The sequence below is a fragment of the Papio anubis genome, chromosome 10 (assembly GCF_008728515.1).
Source record: "Papio anubis isolate 15944 chromosome 10, Panubis1.0, whole genome shotgun sequence".
Lineage (NCBI taxonomy): Eukaryota > Metazoa > Chordata > Mammalia > Primates > Cercopithecidae > Papio > Papio anubis.
The window spans coordinates 98,226,276-98,241,426 of record NC_044985.1 but is presented as its reverse complement, the minus strand read 5'-3'; the positions used below and the strand labels follow the sequence as shown (position 1 = coordinate 98,241,426).

The 15,151-nt window shown below is 34.3% G+C and overlaps 1 protein-coding gene across 1 annotated transcript in view; it reads right to left on the bottom strand.

The window, feature by feature from the left end:
• VWC2L (von Willebrand factor C domain containing 2 like) overlaps window positions 1-15,151 on the bottom strand; it is a 32,628-nt gene that overhangs the window by 5,822 nt on the left and 11,655 nt on the right. The window lies entirely within an intron of this gene.

Sequence of the window (15,151 nt, the reverse complement as noted above, 5' to 3'; positions counted from 1 at the left end):
CTGGCTTAAAAAGCCACTATGTAAGAGTCAAAGACTCTAAAAATGGAACTAAAAATGATAATTAAGGGAAAAAAATTAAGCATCAGAAAAGAACATTTGTTTTTGCAGTACTTACCGACCGAGAGTGTTTGGAATTTTCTGTTTCCTTTCTAGAAACTGCCTATGGCTCAAATAATCTAAAGCAGGGGCCACCCTCTGACTTTCTCATCCTTTGTAAGTTCTATCTTTACTTTTCTCATGGAACAGAAGTTTAAAATTCTGGAATGAAAATTTGGAGGTGTCAGAAGTCATACAATGTCCGCACTTTTCAAATCAAGCCATTTGTTCTTAGAAAGTTCTGCCTCCAATCTGATGCCACAGATCCTCACCTGCAAACTGTGCTAATTAAAGCCCTCTTCCCTTGTTTCAGTGACTACTGTCCAAAACCCTTGTCAGCTCTTATTTCTTCCCTGGATCTGACAATCCGTGTAATATCAATGCTTCTTAACTCGGGCAGTCTGTAGGTGTAGATGGCAACCCTTCAACTAATTATTTTAAAAATTCATTTTGTTTTTGCTTTTTGCTTGGAGAATGAAAGCCTAACTTTAAATTACTTTGCTTTCAAATTTAGTATGAACAAAACAATTAGCCATAGGATCTGTGGTAAAGTATTGCTATTTGTTAACATGATCAATACATTTTTGAAGTGTGCAGTTAAAGTCTTTACCATGTGGTGAGTTGTGTTTAAAGATTTCAGAGAAATCTATTGCATTCTCAGGCTGAGATTTTTCTGATGCTTTTCTGCTAAATAATCTCAGCAAATTAAGAAAAAGATTAGAATCTACAGTACATTATTTAATGGAGAAAATTAGCAAATAAGAGATGGAAACTCTTGTTGCTCTTTTGCTCCTTATTTTGCAAACCTCATTGTGATATCTAAAATTCCCAAGCAAATTTGTCAGAATTTTCCCCTTTCCTTGGTTAATTACAAAGAAGTATTTTCACATGGCCTTCTGAAACGCAGCAAAGACTTGAACTGTATTTACTGCCAATATGGGGGAAAAAGGAAGCCACTAGTATAGTCCTTTCCCCACAGCTAGCATTGTTTATTCTTTCTGGTTTCCTTCTTGTTGAAGGAAGGACTGGTTTGTACAACTCTAGTGAACTGATTCAGGGAATAAAAATTCTGAAGAGAATCCCAATTTTCAAATTCAAAATGTTTACTTCAAAATGACTATAGTCTTTAAGAAAGATTTGTTGAACGATTAGATTCCCAACTCTGATGAGGAACATCATTCTAATGTAAACACTGGCATTGTGCTAAGCAATTTTCCTATATTTACTCACTTATTTCTTGTAATAATTCTATGAAGCAAGACTTGTTTTTATCTTCATCTCACAGATGAGGAAATTGACTGAGAAAGGTTTAATAGCTTTCCCAGGGCCTATGGTAGTAAGAAGCAAAGGCAGGATTTGAATCCAGTAGCCTAACTGCTATAATGGACTGCCACTTGGTAACAAGAATCACCGTTCTGTGTACTGATGCTCTCGCTAAGAAAGAGAAGTCCATTAACTTGGGTGTTTGGTGCATAATGAGATCATTATGGAAACTTAGAGCTTTTTAACTTTCTACAAATGTGAGTTAGAAAACTGTAGTTGCCAAAGTTAGGTGGCCACAAGGGTTGCATTCTTGGGGACCTCAGCATCTTCAAGCTTTGGAGCCTGGTAAGTAGATGTGCAGGCATCTGGAGAAGTGTTAACAGGTAATAATTCAGTAAAGACCAATAAAGCATTGGAAACTGAGAAATATTCTGACGAAGAGCTAAGACAACAAGGCTTAGTGATAAGAGTATATCTGATTCTTTGAAGAGGGTTTGAATAGTAAAAAACATAAATGAGAAAAGTAAAAACATCACATTAATCATTGGTGGCTTCTCACCCTGCCCTGAACTTGGCTTTATTTATGTACTGTACGCCATCCCTTTCTGACTCAGAATCTCTTATATGCATGTGATTTCCTCTTCTGTTTTCATTAAATTGTTTTTACAAATGATCTGTCTCTATTTTAGCACACTTTTTCTCGTGTCAAGCCTCCATGTGCCCCTCTGATCCCGCTGTAAACACTCAATCAAATGTAACCCATCGACCTCACGCTAGAACCCCTTTCCATCCTCTCCAGACGTGCCAAGCCTCTTTCCTTTCATAATCTTACAATTCCGGAACTATTGTTGTCCTCTTGCTCAACTTGACTTTCTCCATTGCCCCTGCCTGCCCCTGCATTTGTAAAAAGATATTGCTTGAACAGGAATAAGTTACTAGGAGTGTGCAGGGTGCTACTTTGACATTAAGTTTAAAAATACTTCCCACTTACAGTATAAAACTCATGGTACTTTGGATAAATCTTTACATCTTAAGCATTGAGCTGGTTACAGATTTCCTTGTATTGGGTTGTTCCGTGTTGAAAACTATAGATTAAACTTGAAAATGTCCCTGTAAAACCAAAGGTTAAAGAATAAAGCTATCCTTAGAGAAACAGAGAATGCCAAAACAAATACCTGGAAAAATTATTTCTACTAGCATTTTTTAAAGAAGAACATGTGAAATTATGACTAGTGCATGGCTTTTGCCAGCTAGAGATTGGTAAGTATGGTGATTGAATTATACCATCCTAAAATTTTATACAAGAAAACTCTTTTTCTAAGAAACCTCACAGAACACTTTATTTCTATGCACTCTTTAGAAAATAAAGTAACATTCACTCACTTACTACTGTTTTTTTGTTTTTGTTTTGTTTTGTTTTGTTTTTTTACTTTAGCATGTATTTTTATTTGTGAGAAGTGGCATAGCATATTGATTAAAGGCATAAGTTCTTAGGTTAAACTATCTGCTTATAAATCCTCAACCCATCACTTGCTACCTATGTGATATCAGATGAATTACTTACTACTTGCAATCCTCAGTTAATGGCATAATAATAATCATCACTCACCTATGTTGTACAAATGAGAAAATATATGTAATAAGGTTAGCTTAGGATTTTAAATGAAATAATTCATCAGCTAGTACCAGCTGTTTTAGACTGTGAAAAAATTGATAATGCAGAAAGTCATAATTAATTAATTTTAAATGTTATTCATCAAAAGATCATAACAGAATGGCATATACAAGATAATGATAATAATGCCAATTCAGAGGAATATATGAATAAATTTTGGAGGGATTAAGCAAAAACAAATAGTTACTATGATTAAACTACAAGTACTTTTTTGACTTATTTAATGCAAATATTTTTATTAGAAAATTCTATTTATCTTTATAAATTATGTATTCTTGCATCTATATAGTCTATCAATTTTTTTTTATTATACTTTAAGTTCTAGGGTACATTTGCACAATGTGCAGGTTTGTTACATATGTATACATTGCCATATTGGTGTGCTGCACCCATTAACTTGTCATTTACATTAGGTATATCTCCTAATGCTATCCCTCCCCCTGCCCCCACCTCACAACAGGCCCCGGTGCGTGATGTTCCTCTTCCTGTGTCCAAGTGATCTCATTGTTCAGTTCCCACCTATGAGTGAGAACATATGGTGTTTTTTTGTCCATGTGATAGTTTGCTAAGAATGATGGTTTCCAGCTTCATTCATGTCCCTACAAAGGACATGAACTCATCCTTTTTTATGGCTACATTGTATTCCATGGTGTATATGTGCCACATTTTCTTAATCCAGTCTATCACTGATGGACATTTGCGTTGGTTCCAAGTCTTTGCTATTGTGAATAGTGCCACAATAAACATACATGTGCATATGTCTTTATAGCAGCATGATTTATAATCCTTTGCGTATTTACCCAGTAATGGGATGACTGGGTCATATGGTATTTTTAGTTCTAGATCCTTGAGGAATCACCACACTGTCTTCCAGAATGGTTGAACTAGTTTACAGTTCCATCAACGGTGTAAAAATGTTCCTATTTCTCCACATCCTCTCCAGCACCTGTTGTTTCCTGACTTTTTAATGATCACTTTTCTAACTTGTGTGAGATAGTATCTCATTGTGGTTTTGATTTGCATTTCTCTGATGGCTAGTGATGATGAGCATTTTTTCATGTGTCTGTTGGCTGCATAAATGTCTTCTTTTGAAAAGTGCCTTTCATATCCTTCACCCACTTTTTGATGGGGTTGTTTTTTTCTTGTAAATTTGTTTGAGCTCTTTGTAGATTCTGGATATTAGCCCTTTGTCAGATGAGTAGATTGCAAACATTTTTTCCCATTCTGTAGGTTGCCTGTTCACTCGGATGGTAGTTTCTTTTGCTGTGCAGAAGCTCTTTAGTTTAATTAGATCCCATTTGTCAATTTTGGCTTTTGTTGTCATTGCTTTGGTGTTTTAGACATGAAGTCCTTGCCCATGCTGATGTCCTGAATGGTATTGCCTAGGTTTTCTTCTAGGGTTTTTATGGTTTTAGGTCTAACATTTAAGTCTTATCGTTAGTATCCCTGCCTGTCACTCACTACTTTTTCATAAATTTTAGTTGAAATTAGGATTAGAGGTCAAATTTACTTGTTTATACATATATTTATATATAATATGTATATCAGGTGGCTTGAGCAGTTAATATATCTGTTTTAAATTTGTTATTTCTCCAGCTTAGTGTTTTTAAATAACTAATGTGGAACTCCATTTAAGCAATTTCTGCTATCTCTGAATACAAATATACACATTTTTTTTCTTGAGATGGAGTCTTACTCTGTTGCCCACACTGGAGTGCAGTGGCACAGTCTTGGCTCACTTCAACTTCTGCCTCCTGGGTTTAAGTGATTCTCCTGCCTTAGTCTCCCAAGTAGCTGGGATTACAGGTGCACGCCACCAGGCCTGGCTAATTTTTGTGTTTAGGAAAGACAGGGTCTCACCATATTGGCCAGGCTGGTATCGAACTCCTGACCTCAAATTATCCACCCACCTCGGCCTCCCAAAGTGCTAGGATTATAGGTATGAGCCACTGTGACTGGTCCTAAATACATACCTTGTATGGCAATTCCAAATGCTGTCTCAGCTGGCCCGAGATTATAAAGGGATTTCCTGCTACATACAGTAAAGATAATAGGGCAAAAGGAGACTCTTTCATAAATATTGGTTTAGGTGACTAAAATCAAAATTGTTATTAGAAACCTCAGATAAAGAGTAATTGTGAATGGTGAGATTGGTCACTATAAATCACTAAGGAAAAATCAAAGAATGAAAAGCAATGAACCCATTTTCTTTTCCTGAAGTCTCATCATGTAGGTGTCAACTCAAATGCCACCTCTCCAGGGAGGTCTTCCCTGATGACTCCGGTCATCCAGCCCCTTCATCTTCTCTGTCCATCATGTCAACCATTCAGAGCTCTCATCAGTCTGTGAAATTTATCTTATTGATTTGTTTACATTTTTTGGTAAATTGCTCCTGTCCTCATAGATTCTAATCTCCTTATATACTGTTCATTGTTGTATTCTTGGCACCTAGAAGACATCTTAGCACATGATAGATACTCAACAAATATTTGTTAACTAAAATGCATAATCATGTATGTATAATCTATGTTTTCTTATTTGCTAAACCATATCTCTGGGCGGCTTCATCTGTGTTCATTATGCGTGTAAATGATTTTGAGTCAATGAGATGTTTGTGTCTTATTTAAATATTATAAAGGGCACTTTGGGGAAAAAGGTTTCCGACTGTGAGTCATGAAATAACTATTTGGGTTCCAACATTATGGCAATGCACATAAACTCACCATCTAAAGGTAATTTTAAATTCATAATATTCATCATGCAGATCACAGGTAAGTCAATCTTCAAGCACTCCATTGACTAGGCTATCTAGCAGTAGATGATTACCAACTTCTATTGCATTAGAAAATACTGTGCTAACTAAATTTGGACAAGAATATATGCAGAGGAATTGCTAAAGGATCTGAGAAAAAGATAGTCTCATTTTATAATGTGTATCAATTTTAATGGTTGCTTATTAAGCACAACAATTTAGCATATTAGAAAATCGTTTTTCAGAAAAAGTCCTGATTTTAAACATGTCAATTTTCCAAAAGGATGGGATAGAGTACAAAGCTCAACAGCACACATTTTGAATATTCTGAGAAACAACACTCGATTCTTAGAAAGCTCCTTGTGAATACTGTTGAAAGCTGAAGGGATGGATACACAAATAGATGGGATATATTCTAAGAGCCAAGTTTATACTTACTAACCCTATAAATGGGTTTCCTTCTGATCAAGTGAGAAGAGGCTTCAGAGACCAAGGGGTACTTCATTTCTTTCATAATAAGTGAAAATGATCAAAGAAAATACATCTTTGTTTACTTTTCAAAAAACCCCCATTAAGCAACTATTTAAAATCTAATCTTTTCCACAAAGGAAAAAACACAGCTTTTAGAAGCACTCTTCTTTTAGATATAATTTATGCCATAAATTTTTATCACTTTAAGGAACAAATCTCATTACTTTCAAACTGTATGAAAATTTAGAAGACTCTGTTTCAAAGTTGCTGATGCCTCTCAGGAATGTCACTGTTCACTTCATTAAAATATACATTAAATTACAAACTGCAAAAGTATTTAGCATCCCCTGCCACTCTTGTAGCCAGTAATTTGCATGCAACAGATGTCACCTAATAATCAACTGATCCAATGGGTTTTAACCAAAATTCACAATCATCTAAAAGATGACCCATAGCATCACTGATTAAAATGCTCCTCAGTGTTCCTGGTCTAATGAGATTGTGATGACCTCTTCAGCGATCTGCTCTATTGATTGGAGCATATTTGGAACACTGAGGTTGTAACTCATCAAATTATGGACATCAAGCTGAAACTTCTTTAAGAATTTTAATACCGAGGAAGCAAATAATAATAAAAAAAGATGCACAGAGTTTTTTAAAATAACCATCTCAGTTACTCAGCAAATGTATATCGTGGTATTATTATCCGCATTATGAGTTAAGTAGTAGCTGTTCTGGCTTTTTCTGGTGGAGTTCGTATTTTGATAATACATTGTGGACTATATTATTTTCAGTGTGTCTATCAAAAAACATTTCATTTTTGTTGAAAACATAAGCATTTTAGTGAAATGATTGCAGAGTGCATGTAGCTTTGCCCATGTAGATATAATAAACTAGGTAGGTAATAAACTACAATTCAGAAATATGATGTCTAATTTAAAAAAATATTCAATATAGTCATTAAATATACATTGTATACAAAGTAGTATATATAAGGTATACCGAGATGAACTATATATCTCTCCTACTCCAATAAATGAAATCTAAAAGAAGAGTTGAAATATTTTTAAAAACAAATTTTGATGTTTTTGAAAAACAAATACCTTTTCTGTAAGAATAACTGATGGTACTGTTATAGTAGAAAACCTAACCACTGGATTTAATCTTTCTATTTTTATTCACATGCACTCTGAGCTAAAGTAAAATATAAGAAGATTGGAAAACATTGATGAAGTACCCAAATGTAATTATTAATTATCAAGTAAAAAAAAACTTTACTCATTCTTGAAATTTTGTCATTGTTGCTACACAACATTTTATCAATGTTCTATTTTTTTTCCCTAAAACTATTTTCTTTCTGGCCAGGCATGGTGGCTCACGCTTGTAATTCCAGCACTTTGGGAGGCTGAGGTGGGTAGATCACCCGAGGTCAGGAGTTCGAGACCAGCCTGGCCAACATGGTGAAACCTCACCTGTACTAAAAATACAAAAATTAGCTAGGCATGGTGGCAGGTGACTGTAGTCCCAGCTACTCAGGAGGCTGAGGCAGTAGAATTGCTTGAACCCAGGAGGCAGAGGTTGCAGTGAGCCAAGACTGCACCATTGCACTCCAGCCTGGACAACACAGTGAGACTCTGTTTCAAAAGAAAAATAATACTAAATAATAAAATAATTTTTTTCCAAAATACAGTTTTAAAAAGATACTTTAGTATATATTTAAAGGCAGGTAACCCATAGTTTTATTCTGCCTATACCAACAAACTGATGGTGTGAAGAATCAATATTTTTCCTCAACATTTTCAAGGAGTCTCATGACAATAAAATGCAGCTTCTTCCGAAATATGAAGAAAACATATAAATGTAAATTTTAAAAAATGTAGGTAAGGAGAAGGTAAGCAACAATATCTCTTTATTTGCAATCAAAGAATTTTTTTTTAAAGTAGGTACAGTATACTTATCAAGGAAATACCAAGGTATATTTAAGAGAGGAAAAAGATAATTTAGCTGCCTTTATGATCATCAAAGGAGGGCCCAAACATATAGGCAAAAACTTGAGGATTTAATATAAAATCAAGGTTTTGATGATCACACATATACTTCTGAAATACTCTGGAAAAGCAGCAGTCCTTAGTCCTTCACTGACAAGCTGGATTGACAGTTGGCTTTGGTACAAAAAACATTCTTGACAATGCAACTGAGTACTGTCATCAGAACCCATGTATTTTCCTGCTGAAGGTGCTACATTTATCACCCATTTATGCAACAGGAAAAAAGAGAGCAACTGTATAACTTCAAAACTTTTCTCTTGATACTGGAAAGGAGAGATTTTTGATATCAGACAAAGAATCAGTCACCTACAACAGCAATAAAACAAGGTCACATATGGTTGGGGAAGAGTACATCACTGTGAGAATTCTACAGCCTGAAAGAATCATAGGAGATGAATACGACCTGGCCTATTCTTCAGAAAACACTGAAAGGAAGTGATAACAGAAAAGAGAAAGAGCCATAACAGCCTGTTAAAAGTGTGTGGATGACAGTGAATTCAAGGCCTTTTAGGGTCTAAGGGATGGGAGTTATCACCCTGGAACAACCCAACCCATTTGTATTGGAAGTACGCATCAGATTATTTCTCAGGAACTCCCCCCCCCCTTTTTTTTGCCACTGTCTCTGTGCAAAGATTTTCTAAAAATTGGAATTTTTTCTTCATTTACTATTTGCTGATGTCATACTTTGACAGGTTATGAAGAAAGAGTAATTAAAATATAATAATAAGTGCTTTATAACTGCTGGTATTGAAATATATTTCTAATTTTTAAAGTCCAAACAGTAATTTTCTACTGAATTTGATAGTTCATTATTTGATGCTTAGTTCGTAACTTACCTCACTCCACAAAAATATATTGAGATGGCTTATAGGCAGTAACATGAAAGCACATTTTAATTTAAAAAATCTTGACTGAGTACTTTCTTGATAAACCTCTCTGCTTTAGTGTATAACTTTGGGACAAGGTATGGCAGAAGCAGGGATGATTTTGTAACTATGTATAAAAATTGTTAGTGCTATCACCCAGTGGAACTTGGCTATATGATAACGTGAAATAAGCACATTTGTAGCTGAAATCCTGGCATGAAATGCTACTTGCTGTTCTACCTTGGACAGGTTACTTAAACCTCTTGAGCCTGGGTTTTTCATTTGCAAGATGGAGTTAATATAATATTAAGAGTATTCTAGTTTTCTCATTGCATTGTTTTGAGACTAAATGATATAATATGTGAAAGCGCATGTAAATGATGCGGCATTGATTACATGACTATGACTGCCATCATAGCTTTCAACTTCAACAGAGTTTCCTTCCCCACTCTGTCCATTTGCAATGGCTGTGTATTCCTCAAGGGAGCATATTAGTTATAACTTATTTTTATTATGGCATAATGATATTCATTATGAATTATTTGAAATGTTGAATTTGTAAAAGATACAGTCAGCCTTTCATATCCATGGGTTTTCATATGCATGGATTCAACCCACTGTGAATCAAAAATACTGTATTGGAGAGGAAATGGATGGTTGTCTGTACTAAACATTTACAGACTATTTTTCTTACCATTATAACTAAACAATACAGTATAACAAACTATCACATAGCATTTATGTTGTATTTGAAATTATAAGTAATCTAGAAATAAAGTGTGTGGGAGAATGTGCATAGGGTATATGCAAATACTAATCCATTTTATGTAAGAAATTTGTATCTTACAGTTTTACAGAGTATTTGCAGATTTTGGTATTGGAGAGGATTTGGAGCCAATCCTCTGCGGATACCTAGGGACAATTGTACATCTTTCAGAGTTTTGAAAGCAATCTGTGTTACATCTCTAAAACACAGCAATGTTTGCACTCAAATTGAGGTTCGATTGAGAATGGCATTGGACAGTATTTTTAGATAGTTAATTAGATTCTTATTTACAGAGATGAAACTTCAATCTTTAATCAGAATCTTGCCAAAAACAGATTTTTAACAGGGTAACTTTAGCTCACAGTTTTTGGAGTCTTGATTTAAGTATCTTTTAGTTTCAATGTGAATGTCCTAGAGTCTCATTAACAAAAGAAAAATTCTCTGATTCTCCTTTTTGTCTCTAATGAAGCTTTCTACATCTCAGCAGTCAAAGGTTTGCAATTTTAGCAGGATTTTATTTTTAATGTTGGGGGAAAATTAAAGTTACACTGAACAATTTTATTTTTTTCTCTATCATATTTAGGAGAGAGCAATAAAGCTAACATGCAGTGAAAGTAAGTGAAGTATTAGAGAGCTGTGGCTCTTCTCTCACTATAAAACATGAGTTCATTTGGTAATCATCATGAGTTTTTACAATGGCAGAAGTCTGCATTTCTAAGACTGCAAGAATCATTAACAAGTTTTGTATTTTCTTTTTTAAAAATTTGTATTTCACTGATTTAGAATTGTGTTTTTAATCTCTAAATGGGCAAAAATAATCCTGGCCAATCCTCACTGCATTCAGAATGCAGTTTGTTTTTTAAATGGATAGGAATGTGCCTTGGAAGCATACTTCTTTTGACAGTGGGAGCTTTTTAAAATGAAACCAATCAAGCCCTATAAATCTGGAGCAGGAAAAGAATTTTCCTTATGTTAGCAATGTGCCACATTTCTGTGAAAAAGAGGGGACTAAACATGAAATAGACTTACAATTGAACACATTAAACAATACAGGAAATATATACACCCAAAATGAAAACTACAGTATCTCTACCACATTACTTGCATAATGTTCATAGTGAATTAATCAAAGCTGATAAGATATGAGAGAAAACACCAGAGTTAGAGTTAGAAGACCTTTCTTGATCTGTCAAGTTTGATATCTCCATTTATAAGACAAAGACAAAAGCACAAATTTCTCTGAATCTCAGTTTTCTCATTTGTGAAATGGGAGTGAAAATATTTTAGGATTCAATAATTTAATAAGGAAATGCATGTGCAACATACTTAATGAAATTGCCAACTATTATTGGTATTTGTTTCAGGCACAAATCTAGTTTTGTTGCTTCTTTGATCTAAGCCCTTTGGTGGCTGTCTACTCAGTTCAGACTTTGACCCAAGCTCCTTAGCCTAGCATTCATGCTGTGAACTGGTCCCATGCTCCCGCCTCACTCTTATTTCTCTCTAACTCTCTATACCCTATGCTCTTGTCACTCAGGTTGACACCGTTTCTCTAAGCTTTGCCTTTATGTTTGCAAACTTTCCAATTTTGTCTAAACTACTTTTAATGCATTGAAATCCCCACTCTTAGCTATCTTCCTTTAGTTCTTAAGACTGAATTACTTTTTTTTTTTTTTGAGAGAAAGTCTCGCTCTGTCAACCAGGCTGGAGTGCAATGGCTGGAACTCGGCTCACTGAAACTTCCGCCTCAGGGGTTCAAGTGATTCTCCTACCTCAGCCTGCCAAGTAGCTGGGACTATAGGCACCCACCATCATGCCAGGCTAATCTTTGTGTTTTCAGTAGAGACGGCGTTTCACCATGTTGGCCAGGCTGGTCTTGAACTCCTGACCTCAGGTGATCTGCTTGCCTCAGCCTCCCAAAGTGCTGGTTTTACAGGGGTGAGCCACCGTGCCCAGTCTGAATTCTTTCTTCATCTGAGTTCCTAGAGCAGTCATTACAAACCACTTGTCATCAGTGGCACCTGTATCTTTCCTTTAGATAGACTAGGAGCACCTTGAGGGTCAGATTTCTTTCTTCCGTATTTTGGTACAGCCCACAAGATCTACCGCTTCTCTATATGAAAGGGATATTTATTTAATGGGATCAAACTATGGATTGTCTATGTAAGCTGATTTTAAAAATGTAGTAATGGACTGAGTACCTAAGTAAGCAGAAATAATGTATACATGTTTTCACTTAATATAATCCTGAGTATATCTATTATATTAAAGACAACTTTTTGACTTATCAAAAGAGAACACATGGGATATAAAAAAGATAAAAAGTTAATCTTTATCTGTTTTATTTGAGAATTTTCAGAAAATGGAAAATTATTAAGTTATAACACATCAGTGCAAAAAGCAAAGCTATACTTTTCTGAGTCAGGAATGCAGAGAAATAGGACTTAACATGCCTGCTGTTAAGTATGTATACATTTAAAATAGGCAAATCTACAGACTTTTTGAAATTTACTTGTGTGAAAAGAGATCCCTGAGACCACGCACTGCCGAAAGAGAACTGATAACCACCAGTACCCAAATGACTGTAACCTTCAAGAGTGCAAGTTAGAAGGATTTGGTGACAGCACAGTTTGAGAGAAGTAGAAAGGGAAGAATATCTGATTTTAGATTAGGCAAGGATCAGCAAACCTTTTCTATAGAAGGTCAAATAGTAAATATTTTAGATTTTGTGGGTCATACAGTGCCTGGAACATTCTAAAAGCAACCATAGACAATATGTGGTGAATTAGCATGGTTGTGTTTTAATAAAGTTTTATTAATAAAGTGGATTGTGAACTGGATCTGACTCATGGAGCATAGTGTGTTGACCCTTGTCTTAGATAATCCATTATTTGTAATTGATATTACCACTATTTTTTAAAAAGCCATTTTCAACTAACTTGTTTTTTGTAACACAAATTAATAAATTTCCATAAATAATCACATTAAATACAATTTTGGGAACTAAAAAAAAAAATACTAAAAGATAAGCTGAGAAAAAAATAGATTTTCATCATTAACTGCCCATAAAAATCAAATAAAGGAATTAGCCTATCTTGAATCATTAGCAAAATATTTCTTAAACTGTGTTTCACTGAACTTTTGTGAACTTTAAGATGTTAATAAATGTTCTGAGAAAAAAAAGTGTTCTACTGTCACATAAATTTGTGAAATTCTGGATTAAATATAGTTTAGTATTAATAGTAATAGTAGTAAAAATGTCAGGTAGTTTTTATAAATCACGTGGTGTATGCCAAGTACTGTCTACTATGATCTCTCTTTTATAGATGTGTACATGGAGACATAAGGAGGTAAAGTAGTATGTCCTAGGTCAGTTGGCTGGTAAGTGGTAGGATCTGCTTTAAAATCCAATTTTCACCACACTTTTGAGCTCTCAGCTGTTGAACTCTACAGACTAACTCTCAAACAAACCTACTTTCCAATCTGCTTGAGTAGTCTCAGTATACTAACGTGTACTGCTCATTTCCAAGAGAGGTTAAAGGATGTATCATTTCTCAAATTTATTTGACCATGAAAAATAATTGAAATCCTTATGAAGAATCACACAAGATTCTAGTATTCCTTAGAAAACAGTCTAGAAAAGGCTGAATTAAATCAGTGATTCCCAAATCCTGCTGAGAATTATGATAATCTCAGAACCTTTAGAATGACATAGATTTAAATGATTTAAATTGGAATTTGAGATGGAAAGTTGAAGGAATCTGAATTTTTGCAACATTCCTTCCTTAGATGATATTGATCATCAGTCAGTTTAGAGATTTTTGTTGTTGTTGTTCTAATGCCACAGAATTAGAGATTTCTGCATATGCCATCTATTTTGCACACTCCATTCCTGCCATCTAGTGAGAGGTGAGAGTTTGCTAAGTGAAAAAAAAATGGGTCTTCATTTTCTAAAACCATCAAAATACATGAGTAAGTACAGCTAATTTTGCTCCTTTGTTACGTCCAAGTATAAAGTAGTCTCAGTGAAAATAAATAGATAATGTTTAATGTAATATATTTTAATTTTATTTTGGCTTATATTATTTGGTTTAATTACATAATTTTTCTGTTTTAGACAATGGGCCCCATTTTTATTACAGCCTTTGGAAACTTAGGCTAGTTTCACAAATTGTACTCAGTCTGTATCAAAGACTGATTTCTGATGTGCCAATATTTTATTGTTCTTGTCTACTTGTAACTCTGTGTTGTCATGGTGATAGGTCTTCATATCACATTTCTATAGACAATTGGCTGAGATAAATCATTGCATCTAACATATTTATTGGAAAAGAAGATGCAATGCACTGGCATTTTTCTGTTAAACCTGAAGGTAGTAAAATGTAGAAAAAAGATCACAGAAAAGTGATATATTAATATTGCCTTTGCAAATAATGAGCTGTGCCATTACAGTGTTATCACTAAGTTTCTGTTAGTCTTTCTTTTATCACCTCTAAAATAACGGAGTTAGATAAAATAATTTCAAAGTGCTATTTCACATCTAATATTCTATGGTCAGCGCTCAAAAGTAGAAAGGACCTAGACTATAAAAAAGAAACTATAATGCCTGCCTTTTTACAAACAGAAAAATTTATATAAACGCAGGTACTAGAAATAAAATCCCAAACCAAGATGTAACAATGGTAGTGAAAGGCAAATACTAAAACAAAAATTACTTCAAAATCCCAACCCAATAATGTTTAATTAAAAAAAAACCTTTTGGCAGTGGTAATTGTTATAAATTGATATGTAATACTATAATCTTCAAATCTTCAATACTACTTATTCTTCATAAGACATAATATGGTCTCATTATTGTATCAATTCTATAGTTAGAATAAAAGTATATCAAGTTTTGTTCATGGTTATGTGACATAACGGGAAAATTAAGAGTTGTGTTCAGTGCATGTTTATACACTGCAGACAACTTTATACAGCCATAGAATAATGTCATCTGAAAACTTTTTCAGGAACTGAATGATCTTTCTTGTCACTTTAGTACTTTATTCACTCTTTCCATGATGTCATTAAATCTTTGCAAAGATGGCTTTATTGTGATATGCTCTACAGCAGGCTAGAGGCAAGGAAATCAACAATGAAAGTGTGTTAGACTGAAATTACTGATGCTAATCAGTAGTGATGATAAAACCCAAAGTATAGACTCTAAAATAAGCC